The following is a 19825-nucleotide window of genomic DNA, read 5'->3' on the forward strand; positions in this document are numbered from 1 at the left end:
TTCACGTATATGGTGTCCAACCTTCTAATTCCTATACGATGTGAGACTTCACCTCACACTTGTACTTTAAGAATCTCCTCGTCAAGTGTGAGTCCCTTCCACATGGTAATTTCCCCCTTAATTGGAAGAAATTTAAAATCCATGAGTAGTACCCAAAGGTAACCCATTGAGCTTGCTTAACCATGACTGTCCTGACTTGCCTAGTCATTGCTGCCAACATACTCCAGTACCCCAAAGAGAAAAATTAAAGAAAACTCACCCACAACATAATGTTGCATTTGTGCGAAGGAGAAGATGGAAATGGAACAAAAATGTTAGCTACACATTGTGTACGCATCACACTCAAATACAAAAACAAAAATAAGGAAAGAAAAAATACGTACCTACACCTAACGATTGTGATTCCTAAAATGAAGAACAACAAAAAGCTTTGAATATAACTGAAAGGTACAAACATTAGGGGCAATCCAGAAAATTTAGCAACCGAAATTGTTCTTCAAATGAAGAAGATAAACAAACTTCTAATTAAGTTTTTTCAAAGGTAAAAACAAAAAAGAAAAAGAAGCTTACCCATCACACTACCTTTAGATTTGTTGAAGAAGATGGAAATCACAAAAGGAGGAAAAGAAGAGGGCATAAGAACTGGTGACTAGATGTCGAAGATTTAAGGGATTTTCTAGAAAAGGAAAAGGAAAAATGAAAGAAGAAAAATCATTCTTCTCACTATGACCGACAACAACAATAACTCGATAGTTAGGTTTGGCCAAGGTGCTATTTTCAGATTTTTTTGGCGGAATGAATATAGATGTGGAGAAACGTTTAATCGATTACTTTTCAGCTGCGGCCCTAACAAGCCAAAAATCGCATTATAGTCGGGGGCCAGAGGAGGTTTTTTGAGGTGTTGTCTGAAAGATTTTGGAAGAAGGGAGAAGAGAATAAACTAAATGGAGATGAAAGAAAAAAACTGATTAAAACTAATAAAAAATGAGAACAAAAAGGACAAACTTAGATATTTAGATGCTAGTTGAGGCAGCTTTTATAAGTTGACATGTGTCCTTAGTGGTGCCATTTTAATCAAAGTAACTGATTGATTGACTGAATGAAGTAATTGATAATTAATGATAGGCGGCAAAGTTGGATCCATGTGTGAGCTAGACCTTTTTTACCAAATATTTTCAAGTTTCTGAATAATACAAAACAAGGTTACAAATTGAGTTTGTTGTGTCACAATTAGAAAAGAAGTGGAATATATGAGATCCTACATAATTAGAGTGAATTGAGGAATGCAAAAATTGACATACAAACAAAAATATGTTATTGGCATTAAGAAAAAATATAAAGGCAATGAAGGATATGGGAAATCCTCCCTTGAGATCCTTTATGTATATATAAGAATTTTAAAAAAAGAAAAATTAAAATAAAAATAATAATAAAGAAACATATATAAGAAAATAGATTTTTGAGTTTATATATACTTAATTTTATTTTAGTAATAGATCGTATATCTAGTTTTACAAATGAAATTGATAACAAATATTTTTGTTCAACTTATTATTCATTAAATAATTATTTATTAAATTTTAAATATTTAAATAAATATGTAAAAAAAATGATCTCACGTTATGGTTTGTGATTATGGGAAACAATTGTGATTTGTGATGATGAAGACTAAGAACTTGTCACAACAGTGTAGGGCTTTGCTCGTCTACAATGAGATTATGGTACTCAACCAAGAACCTGTCGAAGGGGACACAACACGCAATAATGTCAGAAAATCATGGTATTGTTTGACAAGACATTTCAGTTAATTTTTTAGTTTTTTTTATTAATTAGTTGAAAAACTCATTTGATTGTTCGATAGATAAGTTTTTTTTAATAGTTTCACAATAACTTCTAACATTTTTTGAAACTTTACTTGAAGTATTTTTTTTAAATGCTAGCTTCTAGCTTCTAATTTCTATTTTTTTTTTCATTTTTATCCTTAATATATTTATCAAATTTTCTGTTTATGCATTTTAAATAAATTATGAATTTATTTTTTCTAGTAATTTTACAAATTAATAAGGTATCTTTTTAGTTTCCAACTAGCATTCTAGCTTTGAGCTAGTTTTGCCGAACATAGTCCATGAAAATAGTATGTTTGAATTAGAGTATCAAATTAAACCTAAAAAATAAACTAAAAGACCAAAATAGACATTAAATAAATTCTTAATGATAAATTACAATAATTGTTAGACAAGTGGCCTCAGATATCTTAAGAAGGGGGGGGGGTTGAATTAAGATATTACAAATTATTTCCCCAATTAAAAATTCTATTTAACTTTCTATTCAAGTTATAAATTCCCTTAATAATGAATTTCTTAAATAATGATTCAAAAGAACAATTTGAATATGAATATAAAACAATAATAAATAAAGGAGTTTAAGGGAAGAGAAAGTGCAAACTCAGATTTATACTGGTTCGACCACACCTTTGTGCCTACATCCAATCCCCAAGCAACCCGCTTGAGAGTTCCACTATCTTGTAAATTCCTTTTACAAGTTCTAAACACACAAGGACAATCCTTCCTTTGTGTTTAGAATCCTTTCACAACAAGAGACCATCGGTCTCTTAATCCCTTTTCAGAATAAAGAAGAAGAGAAGAAGAAATCTCTCTTGAAAGAGATAGATTGAACAATTTGAGCACTCAAATAATTCCTTATTGAATCACAAGTGTTTTGGCCAAGGAATTTGTAAGAGGATAAAACAATTTTGCTTGTTAAGAGGATAAGACCTTTTTGTTCTACAAAACTCTTGGCAAATTTGTGTCTCAAGTCACATATATATAAGCCTTTGATGGCCATTCAAGAACCAAGTAAAAGATGTGATTGTTGAGAATGTTTTCTGAAAAACTCTTCTGGTAATCGATTACAGTATGTGTGTAATCGATTACAAGCTTTAAAATTTGAATGAAAACGTTCAGAAACTGCTGGTAATCGATTACCATATATGTGTAATCGATTACACAGTGCAAATTTTGAATTCAAATTTTAATAGCTGTTGTAAATCTGTTTTGGCCACTGGTAATCGATTACATCCTCTGGTAATCGATTACCAGAGAGTAAATTTGTTGAAAAAGACTTTTTAACTTAAATTTCTTGGCCAAACCTTTTGCTACTTCAATTGGAATTCCCTTCCTATTTAATATACCCTTTCTAAGACTCTAGAGACTGTCTTGATCATCCATCTTGAATATCTTTAATTTCTTTGTCTTGAATAAAGCTTTGAGACGCATGTGAAACTTTGGCATCATCAAAACATTCAGCTTGACCCTTTGTCTACAATAATAGTTTATGAATGTATAAGAATTTTATTATCTCATTTTCATTCTAATTTTTCAATAACTTTCTTGAGCATTCTATTTTAAAAGTAACAAAATTATTTTCAAAAAGATGATATCTAATTCTACAGTGAAACTAAACCTAAGAAATTTTAGATGTGAAGTTGAACATGAAAAATGGCTAAATATCATCTTTAACCGATCTTCTAGAATAAAAAATTTACAATGACAATGCAATAGACAACACTAACAAAGTCAGTTTGGATTCTTCAGTTTATTACTTGATCTTTTCTTCCACTACTACAAAACATAGTTTTTACGATGGTGATTCGACTATGGTTTTATCAAAACCGTTGTCATTTTGAAGGTAGTGACATTTTTGTAATTAGTGTGACTTTTTCAATGATGGTTTTTGAAAAATTGTCTTTGAAATTGGTAATCGATGGCAGTTTTGGTATGACCCATCATTATAAGTTTGAGGTTATATGGTTGTTTTGGGATGTTGTATTTTGGTCCCTATATATGGTTGTCCTGGAATGGAATTAAGTTTTTAGAATGATAGGTGTGACTTCGTTATGGTGATGGATTTGAGGTTAGCTCATGGTGCTTCTAGAAGATTCAAGCTTTTTATTAAGCAAGGTCAAAATTGAAAACCCTAAAAATGAAAATTTCCAAATCTGAATGGAATAATGTGCCCTAACCCACATCGCACTTATCGTTGTTTTTTCATCGTCCTTCTTCGTCGGCAGCTAAGGCATCACATCCATCTATTAATATCGAAAGAGAAAAAGAAATCGAGAGAAAAATTGGGGAAGCGAAAAAGAGCGAAAGTGAAAGGTAGAGTGAGGAAGATGGAGTGTTTGGGTTAGGTCTAGTGGATTGTGATGTTGGATCGATTGTTTGGGTTTGAAGAAGGAACGGTTCATGGTGGCCAAGTCAAATACTTGGCCTTGATCACCTTTCTACTTCTCATCTTACTTCTCCTCATTCAGGAACTCCCGTTAAACTTCTCAGAAAGGAAGACTCCAACAAGTAATTGTCTTTTTTTTTCCTTTTATTACATTTATTATTCTTATTCAATAATTCATATCACACTTTCTTGATTATTATAGTGTTCCTTTGTTTTAGTTTAGCCACTAGCAATTAATTAAATTTTATGTGATTGTGAATGTGAGTATATACTTATTGAATGGTGCCAACTCTATGTGAGTTAGAAAGTTATAGAGACTTGTTCTTATGATATCAGTGTTGATGCATGTCATTAGTATTTTTTTTATGTTCCTCATGTGCGTTGGTATTATTTTTAACAGAGATTGGTACAATTTGAGAAATCCAAGCGCGTGAAGGCATTCTGATGTGGTCAATTTGATGGATGTATTGAAAGGGCGGAGTCCACCCAGGGTATGCTGTTAAAGAAAAAAGAGAAATATACAGGTAGAGAAGATGCCATTCTTCATGCTCTTCAACTTGAGAGGCAAATGTTAAAGAAGCAAGAAAAAATAGGTGATGCTTCTGACTAGATCAATTGTAGATCATATAATATACTGTTAAGAAAGGCATATTCATGTATCTAGACATTAAGAAATGACAATGGAAAAACAAAATCATACACAACATCTGGGTAAAGAGGTTTGGGCCTAATATTTCCTTTTAAGATGTTTATTCTCATTTTCTGATGATCCAAATGTTTATTAGAAGCTAATAGTTGATGATAGTGCTCTAACTCTAGCAAGTGATGGGTCTTTGCATAGGAAGTACAATTCAGGCTAATGGCCAACTTATTATTTAGATGGAAGAAAAAGTAGATGTCAGATAGAGTAAACAATATTTAATGCGAGTATTTTTTTTTTGTTTTCTGGATTGGGGCAAGTTGGTGTAACACACCAAGTAAAGAAAAGAAAATTTGTTTATTTACCATAAGAGTCTAGTGATTCTCTGGATTAGAAGGAGACTCTTGTTAATGTTGCAATGTCGGCTTCCCAATTTGGAGGGGAGTGTGCTTATTGCAACTCTTTGGCTGTTGAAGAGAGTGAATATGCTTTTATGGATGTTGTTGAATCTGATTCTCTTGAAATTGGTTATACTAATGTTGATTTAGATTCCTCTGAAATGGAACTTGACATGGGTGATGAGATGACTACACTTTCAAGTTTAGTTTCTATCATGCATATCTTTTGTATAATTATAATCTAATGGTCACAACATAAAAATTCTAAAAAATAAAAGGCATTTGATTGTTGGTTCCAGTGGTCTATTTATTTTTCCCAATATTTATTTATTTGAGGTAATTTACTTCCCATACACTTCATTATATTTCTTGTGGTGAAAGTAGGATTAGTTTTCCTTGTTACATTATTGCATGGATGGTGAATAATATCTAAGATTTGATTTTTAACTAAGTCCAATGACATGTAATCCATGTACATGACATCACCTAGTGGGATAAGTCTATTGTTGTGATTGTTGTTGTTGTTATTGTATTGAAAGAAATTCCTTGTGTCAAATTTTAATGCTTCTTCTACATTCTTGCATCTTTTCTTCTCATTTTCCTTAAAAATAACTTTGGATGGTGATTGTAACCCAACAAATGCCTTATTAGATATGTACAATATGATGATTTTGTTGCCTACACTCGTTCCTATCTCTTACGATGAAATCAACAAATGGTTTTGCTGCTTATATTTATTATAAAGGTTTTAAAACTTCAGAACATTTTGAAGATTGACCAATGTACCATGGAATATAATTATAAGATTTTAAAGATCCTTTCTCTTCGGGGAACTACTATTTACAACATATATGTATAAGTGCTCAACACTGAAGAAAAAAAAAGTCACGATAGACCAAATTTACTGTATGAACATTGAGTAGCCTACTTTGTTGCAACCTAGGACATTAAACTGAGATCATAATGAATTGTCACTAGCATGTTTCTCTTAATTTTGACTGGATGATAGTGCTTGTTTGTCAAAACCCTTAGTGTATAATTTTCCTTAATTTGTGAGGTATGTTGTCAAGTGAGAATTTTTTTGAGAGTTGAGAACTATATATCTAGGGCATACAATCATACATGGATAGTTGAAATTACAAGTTAGTTAGTGATCATATGATCACTTACAAAAGTCATGCATTTTTCTCTGGGTGTGGAGGGGGGGGGGGGTGCGTGTCTTAAGGTGTTGATTAGTATGACACCTTCTACCCCTCACATATATGTACTAATAATAAAAGTAAGAAATCAAAATTAACTAAAAGCTTTTTTTAAAATACATTTAAATACAAGCCTTTCAAAATGATAAAAGGCTCACATTCACTACTCTAACATCATAATAAAACTTGTCCAAATAAATAATAAATCATCTCGACTCAAAACAAGGTCGTCCAAGACTTCATGCAACTAATATAGAACCTATATCCCAATGTCACATCCTATCAGAGCATTGTGTTCCCATGTCTTCTAGCATGAGGTTCTTCATAGTTATCCACCTAATCATCTGCTCCCACGAGCACAAAGTTTGAGATCATCACAGGATCCAAACACAAATAGCACACAGGTTGTGAGTTATCACATTCCTAACTAATAGAGAGAAAACAAGACAACATGTAGGTATAGATATCATATAAACAAAATAAAACTTACTTAAACATAGCTCACATCATTTTATCACTTTGTCGTCCAACATCACATCACAACACAACACGTCTCATTCATTCATGTACTCAAGGATCAAAACACAATATTACCAAGTCAATCAATATCGATCAATACACAAGCATTATGCAACATAAACACTAAGACTCAATCATATATGTAATGTGGTATCATGTAAGTGAAAAACCTCGTCGAGCCCATAGGTGTACATGACAAGACAAACCACACACTAGCAAGTCAAGTCACTCTCACTTGGTAAAATCATAGGGAGACCATTCAGGTCACTCTGTTTTGCGAGAATGTTCTAACCATATGGGATCAATATAGACTTAAAGGAGCACTCAAACCAGGTGTATTTACCCCTAAGGCCTACACTCCGAAGAGTCTGTGAGGGCCTCTCCCTCCTGATTCAGGTCCAACCCATAAAACATTTTAGCACACAGACTCTATCTATGAACTGTACAAAACACACGACTCCTCAATTATTCTCAAAATAGTTTTATCTCGTTGCGCTTGTGATTAAACTCGTCGGGTCCCCATAGTGGTTCCCATCACAATACTCGTCACGCAATAACTCGTCGCCCTTAAATTGTCTTGACATTAATTCGTCACCCTTAAAGGGTCTTATAGTCGTGCGATTGTACAATTCATAGTTCATAACTCAATGCACACAACATCTCAATCACATACATACTCAATTTATCACATACACTCAAAAGAAGTTTCTTCCTCAAAAAAGAAGTTTCGTCCCTAAAAAATTTGCCAAAAATTCGAGAAAAAAGATATTACGCATATGGTTCTCAATACCAAGTTGTGTGCGCAGTTGAAGCATTTTTCTGTGACTTCGATCATAAGACTCCTTTGCACTTAGGAACTAAATCTGGCGATCCTCATTTACTCAATGATAGTATTTCATAAGTTAAGTCTTCTCACAAGAGTAATATTTCAACAATAATAGAATGTGAATGACATACTATTTGGAGTATGGTAATATCATAGGAGACACAGATGACAATTTGAAACAAACAAACATACACAAGAAAACGTGACTGACCACACGGTCGACTCTTTTTCGAACATGGGACGGTTCAAGAAAAAAAAATATGAGTTTCGAGACTCTCGCGCTCTACCAATTCTAGTCCACAAATAACCATCGAGAATACATGATTTTCCTACCCTCGGGTCTAACTCTCTTCCTTCAACACGATCTTTCTCACTTTGGTATACTTGACTCATAACTCTCACTTAGGTTTAAGAAATTGTAACGGTTCCACTCTAAGGTTTCCTACATGATACTAACTGGGTGCAAATTGAATAAGAAAAACATACCACTTCTCACTTCTGTAAACTTGTTCAAACTTAAGGTTTACGCCCTACAAAAATTTCACAAGAAAGCTTAAACTTACTCGAGTCATCTTTAACAAGGGTTGAGGTTAATTCAAGGAATCCTAAAATAACTTTCTAGTTCGGCTACTAGTTAAGGGCGACTCATCTTAATCTTAAGTTTCTTTTCATCTCAAAACAACTTTTTCCCAAAAAGGATTTGAAGTTATCTCTCACCTAGACAAAGCATACTTTAAGGGTCATCATCATCTAACTAAAATGCATAACAAAACTCTTAGCACGAAATGTGATTCCCAAAGATCTATAACAACCTTATGATAAACCCCATAATCCAACTTAAGTGGAAATACACTAAGCACTAATCATCGAAACCACTACAAGGGCTAACTCAGGGCGGGAGATCCTGTCCATGCATCCCATGAACACACAGGGGATTGATCTTGCCAAGACATGACCAGGTACACGTAAAGAGCACGAAAGGTACTAAGGTAGTTATCGGAGCATCGTCAAACTTTTCCCATATTAAGGTAAGGAGAACTAAGATTTATCTTGCTAATCATACAACTATCATCAATAATCCTTTAGGTCACCTACCTTATGCAAGAGCACTCACTCTCGAACCCTTCCATGCTTAGCAATTAATGCCTTACTAACTACCTTACACTCTTCTTAAGGTTTCACACTAAATCTCTTAACTATTTTTCACAACTTTTCCAACTACTCTATATTCTTAAATGACTCTTTACCAGTCATCTCCTAGAAACTACGGTTACAATTTTGTATGGGTATTACACTTATAAGATTCTCAATCTTGCACTTAGGTGGTAACTAAGCACATCCTTAAGGAACACAGGTACATGACTTACTAAGTTGACTTTCATCTATAGGTAACAAGGATCATGCCTACTCAAGTATTTTCCTCTCGAAACACCTTAACGTGATTAACAAGAGCGAAGTCTCTCTCTATTCATAACAGAAGTAACAACATGACAGATTATCAAGTAGTTTGACAAGACATGATTGGAAGATGAGCAACCAATAACAAAATGAACACCCAATTGATTAGGAGACGATAATCAACAACAAATATTCTGAATGAATTCTATAAACGAAAACATGACCACAGTGTAAACCCAGGTGGAGATGTTAACAATTGTTTGATTATGTAAGAAACATCAGTAATCAAAAACTATTTGACACAGGCTCACAACACAAAGAATGAATTATACTCAAGCTTGCAAGTGTAATCGAATTACTTGACTTCAGCACGCAACACAAGAATAGGTTGCACTAGAATTAGAAGGTATTGTCAAAGAGTATTCTTTATGAAATATATCTCAATATGAGTAATCGAACTATAGAGTATCCACATTGCTAAGAACAAGAAATCACAAACAACCATATTATCTATGCAATTAAGGCAGAACATCATATTACAAGCATACATAGAATTATAAGGCTCCTATAACAAGTATATAATGTACATATAAGAAGTAAGAGTTAAGCAGTTAATAAGGTTGTATTAAGGAATCACAAACTTCAACAACTACATTCATGACTACACATAAAATAAAGGGAGTTAAGTAGTCATGTGTTTACACATCAAGAAAGACATACTCATCCAAGGTATATATATACGGTTCAAAAGGTTTTCACAACACTAATCCATACATCAAGAGAGAAATAAGTTTATTAACAACATACATACAAGAAGATAAGGTCTCATTAAGGGATTATCCATCAATATCAAGACTACCTGCATCACCTAACAACTTGCCATAATGTCCAACCGCACTCCACAAATTATAGAGGTGGTCAGTCTCATAACTCATGACTCAACAGTGGATTTATGGTATAGTAGACATTAAGGATGCAAGGCACATACAAACATTATTATCAAGTCTCATTTGCTCATGCAGAAGAAAATACAAATAATAATTCAAGCATCCTCAACAAAAGTACTCATAAGTAACCACACAGAGTGCACACCAAAATATGATAAGCACATAACACACGAGCCAAATGTTCGACTTGCTCTGATACCACTAAATGTGACACCCTTTACCCCTAACATATATGTACTAACAATAAAAGTAAGAAATCAAAATTAATTAAAATATTTTTTTAAAAATACATTTAAATACAAGCCTTTCAAAATGGTAAAAGGCTCGCATTCACTTTTCTAACATCATAATAAAATTTTCCCAAATAAATAATAAATCATCTCGGCTCAAAACAAGGTCGTCCAAGACTTCATGCAACTAATATAGAACCTATATCCCAATGTCACATCCTATCAGAGCATTGCGTTCCCGTGTCTTCTAGGATGAGGTTCTTCATAGTCATCCATCTAATCATCTGCTCTTACAAACACAAAGTTCGACATCATCACAAGATCCAAACACAAATAGCACACGGGGAGTGAGTTATCACATTCCTAACTAATAGAGAGAAAATAAGACAACATGTAGGTATAGATATCATATAAAACAAAATAAAACTTACTTTAACATAACTCACATCATTTCATCACTTTGTCGTCCAACATCACATCACAACATAACACGTCTCATTCATTCACGTACTCAAGGATCAAAACACAATATCACCAAGTCAATCAATATTGATCAATACATAAGTGTTATGCAACATATACACTAAGATTCAATCCTATATGAAATGTGGTACCATGTCAGTGAAAAATCTCATCGGGCGCCTAGGAGTACATGACAAGACAAACCACACACTAGCAAGTCAGGTCACTCTCACTAGGTAAAATCATAGGGAGACCAGTCAGGGTCACGCTATTTTGTGAGAATGCTCCAACCATATGGGATCAACATAGACTTAAAGGAGCACTCATACCGGGTGTATTTGTAGAAGCAAAGCTTTCAAGAGTATTTTGGTGATGCCAAAGATTATTAAAGATTCATTCAAACAAGATTAAAGAATAAAGAAGATTCAAGTGAACATTCAAGAGAAGACTCAAGATATGTAAGAACCTCAAGAAAAGCATCAAGATAAGTTTAAAAAGAATTTTTCAAAGAAAAGATTGAACAACACAAAATTGTCCAAGAGAAATTTTTCAAGAAATATTTTTTTACTAGAGTTTTTACAAAGTAGTAATCGATTACCAGAAGCCCAAAACAGTTTTATAACTGATTTATAAAGTAGTAATCGATTACCATGAGCATGTAATCGATTACCATTGTCTTGTAACGTTCAAAAATATTTTCAAAATAGTGTAATCGATTACACAATATTTGTAATCGATTACCAGTGATTCCGAACGTTAGATTTCAAACCTCAACATAAAGAGTCACAACCTTTGATAAAATAAATTGTGTAATCGATTACACCATTATGGTAATCGATTACTAGTGATTGGTTTTGATGAAATTGCCAAGAGTCACAACTTTTAACATGGTTTCTTCAAGAGTTATCAAATGGCTATAAATATGTGACCATGGCACGAATTTCAAGAATTATTCTGAACATCTTTCTATGAGTTTTTGTTCAACATTTGCTTTGTCAAGAAAAGTTCATTGGGCAAAAACTTGTGCTGTTCTATTTTCTTCCTCTCCTCCATTCTTACAAAAAAAATTTCAAGAGACCGACTCTTGGTTGTAAAAGTTTTCAAGAGACTGTCTTCTTGGTTCAAGGAACTAGTTTGTTCCTTGGTTGAATCACTGAACACAAAGGAGAAAGGTCCCTTGGGGTTCATTGCAAGAAGTGGGATTGCCTCTTGGTGTAATCACTGAACACAAAGGATGAAGGTGTTGGATCAAGTGGCCTCGAAATAATTAAGAAGGGGGGGTTGAATTAATTATTAATGAACCTTTACTAATTAAAAATCTAATCCTTCTTAGGCTTTTACTATGTTGTTAAGAAAGTAAAGAATAGAAAAGAAACTTAACCAAAAGTAAAAGCGATAATTAAAGTGCACAACAGAAATTAAAGAGTGTAGGGAAGAAGAAGACAAACACAAGAGTTTTATACTGGTTCGGTAACAACCCGTGCCTACTTCCAGTCCCCAAGCGACCTGCAGTCCTTGAGATTTCTTTTCAACCTTGTAAAATCCTTTACAAGCAAAGATCCATAAGGGATGTACCCTCCCTTGTTCTCTTTGTATCAACCAAGTGGATGTACCCTTCACTTGAACTGATCCACAAGAGATGTACCCTCTATTGTACTGATCCACAAGCAAAGGATGCAATCACAGTAGCACCGATTAAGAAGGATCTCTTGATTGAAACATAAGGTTCATAATCAAGAGGGATGTTATAGTGTTTATGGAAGAGAGTGACTAGGTGTGGACATGGCAATGGAGCATTTAATCGCAATGCCTTATGCATGCGATATTGGACTAAGTGTGCCCAATCAATTTGTCGGCCTTTATGAAAAGCCCACATTACAATAAGATCTTCTTCAGAAACCTGTGCAAGGTTTGAAGATCTTGGAAGTAAGATTTGCACAATGAGATAATGAAGGATGTGGCTCTCAAAAGCCAATGAACTGGGAAGAAGCCTTTCGGTCATATCCGCTTGGTTGGTGCAAACCAATCGACGGGCATCATGCACAGAGAAATCAAATTTCCAATCATCATTTAGTGTACCTTCAAATGGTACACCTTTACTGGATAATTGGGTCAAGTCATAGAAATGGGATTGGGCAATGACCATTTCAATCCCATAAACTTTAGAAATCAAAGTGCCTTCTTGAATTTCTAGGTTAGAATAGAAGGCTTTAACCAATTCAGTGTAAACATGCAATTTTAAAGACATGAAAGGAATGAGATTGGAGTTTTCAAATGCTTGAATGCATTCAAAACTCTCATTGGAAAAGAAATCCATGTCAATGAATTTTGGATCAATAATGGAACGAGAAGAGAAAAGATTTGTGTATCGTATACGTTGTTCTTCAGATGAGAACAATGAGGAAGAGGAAATTGAGGAAGGAATCTGTGTTTCTTGAGTCTCGGAATGTCGTTGGCTTCGACTCGAAGAACCCTTTCGCTTCTTTGATGGTTCCTCCATTTGAAGGAGTTATTTGACATTTAAATTGGTTTAAATGAAAAAGAATGAAAAAAGATGAAGTTTGGGCTTTGTGGGAGTGATTTGGACAAGAAATGAGTGAGATATGGCAGAAGGAAGAATTGGGAATGAGGGTTTTCAAAAAAAATGAGGAGTTGCAGTTTTCAGATTTTAAAATCTGAATATATAGGGGCAGGGATGTGTTGTAATCGATTATAGTATTTGGTAATCGATTACACTGTTGTTGTAATCGATTACCAGAGAGCATTTCAGCCAAAACAAAAAGTTGAATGACTTTTAAGGGATAAGAGATTTGAATGGATATAAATATATATATGATAATAACCTTTCTATCAAGCATAAGTTCTATTACAAGTCATAGAGCTTATAGATAAATCTATATTCTATTCTCATTTTTTTTACTTGCAGTTCGGGAGTTAGTCCTTGCCTTGTTTAATTTAGAAAAAAAGAATACATAAATCGAATAAGAAATCGAAAGAATTCACTGTCAATTCAAATGAAGAAAAAATTGTGTTTCGAAAGGATATCAATTGCTAAGATTATATAACATTAAATTTTGAAAATACTTTATGAAAGAACTTTAATCAAGTATCAAGTAATTTACATATCACATTCAAAATCATGCATAATCATAAAAAATCATGTAGACATGTAATTATATCAAAATAATCAACACAAGTATTGAAGAATAATAATCATAGACATAATCAAAATATTTAAAAAAGAGACTTCATGCCTTGAGAAAGAAAAATAACTCAAATAAGAACATATAAACACATACTCACAATTTCAATCAATCAAGACAAACAAATAAAAATTTGTTAGTCATCATAATCGAATTAATTGAAAGGAAAATTTTAACCAAGATAAATTTTAAAAGAGAATGGTTTTGATGTTACCTTTTTCATGATTAAAGTATCAAAATCTTCAAAGATGGAAGTCATACTTTTTACTTTTGTGCTCAATTTTTTTGAGAGATGTTCTCATCGCTTTCATAGTCCTTGGTTAGAAGGTTGATCTCCTTCTCTGAACCATCAGATGAGTCATTGTTGTAACATCCCAATTTTTTGTAAATAAATTTAAAAAGATTTTTAGTAAAAATAAATAAATAAATAAATATAGAGCAAATAATAGGCTGAGTACCCTAGGTATAAATAGCTGTGATAAGTCAGGTGCCTCCTCTTGCCCTCATTTACGTTTTTCCCCTTCTCCTCTCAAAACCCTTTCTTTTCCCGCAGCGCACCAAACCTGTCTCAGAAAAACCATGATCTCGGATTTATTCACCGTTGGATCGTCGTGAAATTTGAGCACCACGTCCGCAACCAAATTCCGAGCATTCTCATCGTTGGGAATTTCGGTATCATGTCTGAGCTAAGAGAAATACCTCTCGCATTGTAGTCTTTTCCTTTCCTGCAGAAACCCAGAGCTGTCTCGGTAAAACTACGATCCCGGTTTCGTTAACTGTTGGAGTTTCATAAAATTTGGATATTTTGTTCTAAATTAAATTTGTCACAGTTTCACCGTTGGGTTTTTCGAAATAATATTTGTGGAGGGAGAAAGAGGAATTGCATGAAGATAATATAAGTGGAGGCTTCAATCTCTTCTCCGTCTCTCTGACGTTTGGGAATTCTATCGGGACAGTCAGAGGAATAACTGGAGGAATCTCAGGGAACCACTAGAGGTGCTGCTATTGCTGGCCGAAGACACGTGAGCCCGCTCAGAGGTAAGGGATGAGTTATTCACTATTGGGAGTTAGTGAGAACATGTGTAGGGATCCTTAGAGATATCAATTGGAATGAGTTTTGGGATGTTTTTGCAATTTTCATTTTATCCTTATAATTATTATAGTGAATTATATATGTTTGACAGACCAATTGTTGTGAAATTGATATGCTATAGTGTTGAGCGTGAACCCTATAAATCGAGTATTTTTTTCTAATTAATATGAATTGATGAAATAAAGTAAGGAGAAATTTAGAGAGAGATATTGATTTTGTATTTTCTCTTTTTATTGCTTTTTAGGTTTTTATATATAATTTAAAAATTAATATCATAATTGAAATTGACCAAAGTGTTCATATAATTATTTGGAATTTGTGCATTGAAAGCTTACTTTGTAATTTGTGATTGAATATGATGTATGCTAGTTTATATATATAGAGTTAGTTATTTATATTAATAATTTATGTAAATAATATTGTAGAGTGTTATAGTATGATTCCAAAAATTATTAAGTGTTGGAGTTTGAGAATATTATAGTTAAATTTGATGAACATGTGTATGTTGTACCTTATGAATATCATTAGGAATGTTATGAGATGGTTGATGTGATGTTATGAGATGTTAAAGTGTGGACATGATATTCGATTGTGAATAAGTGGATGTGTTTAACACTTGATGTTAATTAATTATATTGTGAGCTATGAATTATACAATAACCCGACCAATGTTTATGCGCAGTGTTAAAGAGAAAGTGTAGGTTCCTAGTTAGGAACCAGTGTTAAATTGTAGCGCAATTGTGTTAAACATGTTTGAAACATGAGTGTGAGGTCGTGGTATTGTATAATTCATGAACAGTGATTATAAATGAAATATGTGATGAATTATGGAATAATATGTTTCCTTGAGATTATAATATTGTTATTGAGATTGAGTAAAAGTGTAAAGTAGGACAAGTGTTGAATTGTGAGATACGTAAAAACATGTGATGGTGGATTGTGACATTATGAGATGTGAAATTGTGAATGAGTTTTGGTCGTGAATAAGTGTGTGATTAACTCTTGATGTGATATTATTGGTATTGTAAGCTGTGAATTGTACAATAACTCGACCAGTGTTATCTTGATAAAAGTGTAAATGTGCAGTGTTAAAGAGAAAATGTAGGTTTCCTATTTAGGAACCAGTGTTAAAGAGAAAGTGTAGGTTTCCTATTTAGGAACCAGTGTTAAATTGTAGTGCAATATGTTGTACGTGTTTAACACACGAGTGTGAGGTTGTGGGAATTGTATAATTCACAAGCAGTGTCTGTGTGCTAAAATGATTTTAGGGGTTGGACCTGAATCAGGAGGGAGAGGCCCTAACGGACTCTTCGGAGTGTAGGCGTTGGGGGTCACCGGGTTTGAGTGCTCCTTTAAGCCTATGCTGATCCCATATGGTTGGAGCATTCTCGCAAAACATCGTGACCTTGACTGGTCTCCCTATGATCTTACTTAGTGAGAGTGACCTGACAAATCCATTGTGTGGTGTGTCTTTTTATGTACTCCTAAGCGTCCCAGGGTGATTTTTCACTGACATGGTACCACATTGCATATAGGCTTGAGTCTTAGCATAACTGTCTCATGCGCTTGCTAATTGTTTATTATGAAATTGAGGTGTTATTATGTCTTGATCAGAGCGTGTGATTCTTGTGTAGTGTGATTGATGATTGAAAAGTGTGATTGATGGATGAAAAGTGAACTTTGAATGACAAAGTGGTGGAATTACGTGAATTACGTGTAAGTATGTTTTATTTGGTTTATATGATGTGTATATCTAGTTGTTTTGTTTCTCTATTAGTTAGGAATGTGATAACTCACTCCCGATTTTCTATTTGTGTTTGGATCCTGTGATGATCTTGAACTTTGTGTTCAGGGGAGCAGATGACTAGGTGAACTGCTTTAAGGAATATTGTGCTGAGGGACGTCGGGACACAACGCTCTGATAAGATGTGACATTGGGATATAAGTTTTTATATTAATTTTATGATGTTAGCCTATTTTATTTCACCTCACTGATTTAACAAAATATTTTTGTAAATTTTGACGGCCTTATTTTGAACAAAATATGTTTTTAATGAGTTTTATTTGGTAATTGAAGTGAATATGAACCTTTTACCCATGTGATTTTGTTAACCAATATATTTTTATATATTTATTTATTTATATATTTGTTAGGGTAGAGGGTGTCACATTTAGTGGTATCAGAGCAGGTCGAACCTTTCGGCCAGTGTGTTAGGTGCTTATCATATTCTGATGTGCACTCTGTGTGGTTACTTATGACTAGTTTTGATGAACATGTGTTAAATCATTGGCAAGTGTACCAAATCATCACAAGTAGTAAAGTTCTCGGAAGTCTGAGTGTCGAATCCACAGGGACTTGGTTTGTACTTAGACTAATGCAAACCCAATTTACAAGCAAGAGATAATAAATTTAAAATAAAAAAATAGAAAAAGATAGAAGATAAGAAAAGATAAAATTAGAAGATAAAGGAAAAGATAAAAGAATTAAAGATAAAATTAAAAGATAAAGAAAAAGGAAGAAGATTAGAAAAGTGAAAGATAAGAAAGATAAAATATTTAGATAAAAAAAAGATAAATTCAAGATAAGATAATGTTGGGAACTGACTTGCCTAGCCTGCCTAGGATGTATGAGTTTATGATTTTTTTCTTTACCAATTCAGGTGATTTTATCCCACCCACATCTATTCATTTACTTGCCCCTGATGCCTCACGATGACAAGCCTATTTTACCTATCTATCCCCCAAATGCCTTTGCAAAGACTCAATAGATAAAATGCATGAAGTTCTAATTCTAGATGTTTGCCGTGACGCATGGGCATAATGCAATCACTCTATGCCTAGCAATGATTTTATTATGATATCTTTTCTTCTTGTTATATTAAAAGTTATCCTCTCCCGAGCGTCTAACCCCTAAAACTAATGCATGCATATCTTCTTTAAATCTTATTTTTAGAAGTTACCCTCTCCCGAGCATCTAACCCCTAACAGAATATAAAGATGAATATGCAAGGTAAAAATAGAAAAGAAAATAGGAAAGAAAAACCTGGTATTGCATTGATAAATAGTGAATAGTACATCATACATCACATTGGCTTCTAGGCCTGCCAGACCTTAACTAAGGGTTTAGCCACTCATGGCCATTGAGGGCTTTACAATGAGAGGAGGGGTGAAAGAAAGAAAGGGAGTAAATGAAACCCCTAGGAGAGGGGGTTCCGTCGTGGTGTTTTCTTTCCTTTGGACTGACCCTCTATTTATAGTTGTTGAAGTGGGCTTTGGGCCTTCGTAGGCGCGCTCAGCGCGACACCCCCTCGCTCAGCGCGTGTAGATCGCGGGCTTAGCGCGCGTGTTGCAGGCTTAGCGCGTTCTTCTGTTGGATTTCAGGCTTAGCGCGCGTGTTGCAGGCTTAGCGCGTTCTTCTGTTGGATCGTAGGCTTAGCGCGCGCTTCTGTTGGATCACGGGCTCAGCGCGTGAGGCGCGCTCAGCGCACGTATTGGGCTGGGCCTGCTTCAGATTTTCTTTTTTTCTTCAATTTTCTGGCCTTTTTGCTTGTTACACTTCCAGTTTTTATATCTGCAGCCAAAATTCAACAAAATATCAATTACTTAATATTTAAGCGCAAATAACTGCTAAATAATTATTTTTAAAGACAATTTTGCCTTATTTTCTATTGTCAAAATACAATTATTTAGCAGTTATCAAAATCCCCCAAATTAAAACTTTGCTTGTCCCCAAGAAAATCAAATTAAAAGCAGGCTCCGAATGCTTCAACACTTTCAATGGCTGCAATTTCTCAGATTCTTCCAACTGGTCCTTTCCGCATTTGTTATAATCTCACAATGGAAGCATAAATTACATCAAGATGAAATTGGTTGGTATCGGAAAACAATCAAGTTGGTTTGCGTCACTTTCCTCACAAGGTTAGTATTTATCTCTACGCACAAGTGTCTGGGGTGAGTGTTTTAAATTTATACGACCTGCAATTAAGATTCCCAAATTTTGCAGTTCATCTCAATTAAAGTTATTCTTACTTACATTTGGTGGATCACTAAGGAATTTTTTTGGCTTGTAATGGGGCCTGGCTAGCCAAGAAATCATGGTATTTTTGGGATTTCAAACTTAAGGTTATAAGAGAGAATTCATCCTAGAAAAACTTATACTTAGCCTAGGCTTTATTTATTTTTCAGCCTTAACACATATGCAATCTATTTTTCTTATTTCCAACCTTAGCACTTATGGCACCTCTTTTTTTTTTTTTGCCCTTTTTTTTTTTGGAAAGAGACTTTGGGCTTACAAGCTCTTTTTTTTTTGGGTGCCTTATTATGTGCTACTTTTACATTCCCAAGACCATCTTCGTTCTACCCATCCCCCAAATTAGGGGTTTATTATGACTAAAACCTTTATGCTCTCTTAGAACCCTAAAATAAGGTTAGGGATATCACAATTAGGCTCAGGGGTTTTATTTAAAAATAATAATTACTAATTTTGGCTCAACAAGGGTGCAAGGGATAAATTTCATCACAGGTTGGCTTTTTGGCTATGTGGCTAAAATTAAAAAACATGGCCTTGATCATATCCACCTTATGTAAATAATCTAACAGTCTAAGAATGATGCAAAATTAGGAATTTAAAAACAGACGTTCTCTCATAATTAAGTTCACACAGCTCTCCGGGACAAGATA

At 33.9% G+C, this 19825-nt stretch overlaps 1 protein-coding gene across 1 annotated transcript in view; it reads right to left on the minus strand.

The window, feature by feature from the left end:
- Positions 1 to 19825, minus strand: part of LOC102665233 (F-box/FBD/LRR-repeat protein At1g78750) — a 30860-nt gene that overhangs the window by 1131 nt on the left and 9904 nt on the right. The gene's annotated exons all lie outside the window — the stretch shown is intronic.

The sequence above is a fragment of the Glycine max genome, chromosome 9 (genome assembly GCF_000004515.6).
Source record: "Glycine max cultivar Williams 82 chromosome 9, Glycine_max_v4.0, whole genome shotgun sequence".
Lineage (NCBI taxonomy): Eukaryota > Viridiplantae > Streptophyta > Magnoliopsida > Fabales > Fabaceae > Glycine > Glycine max.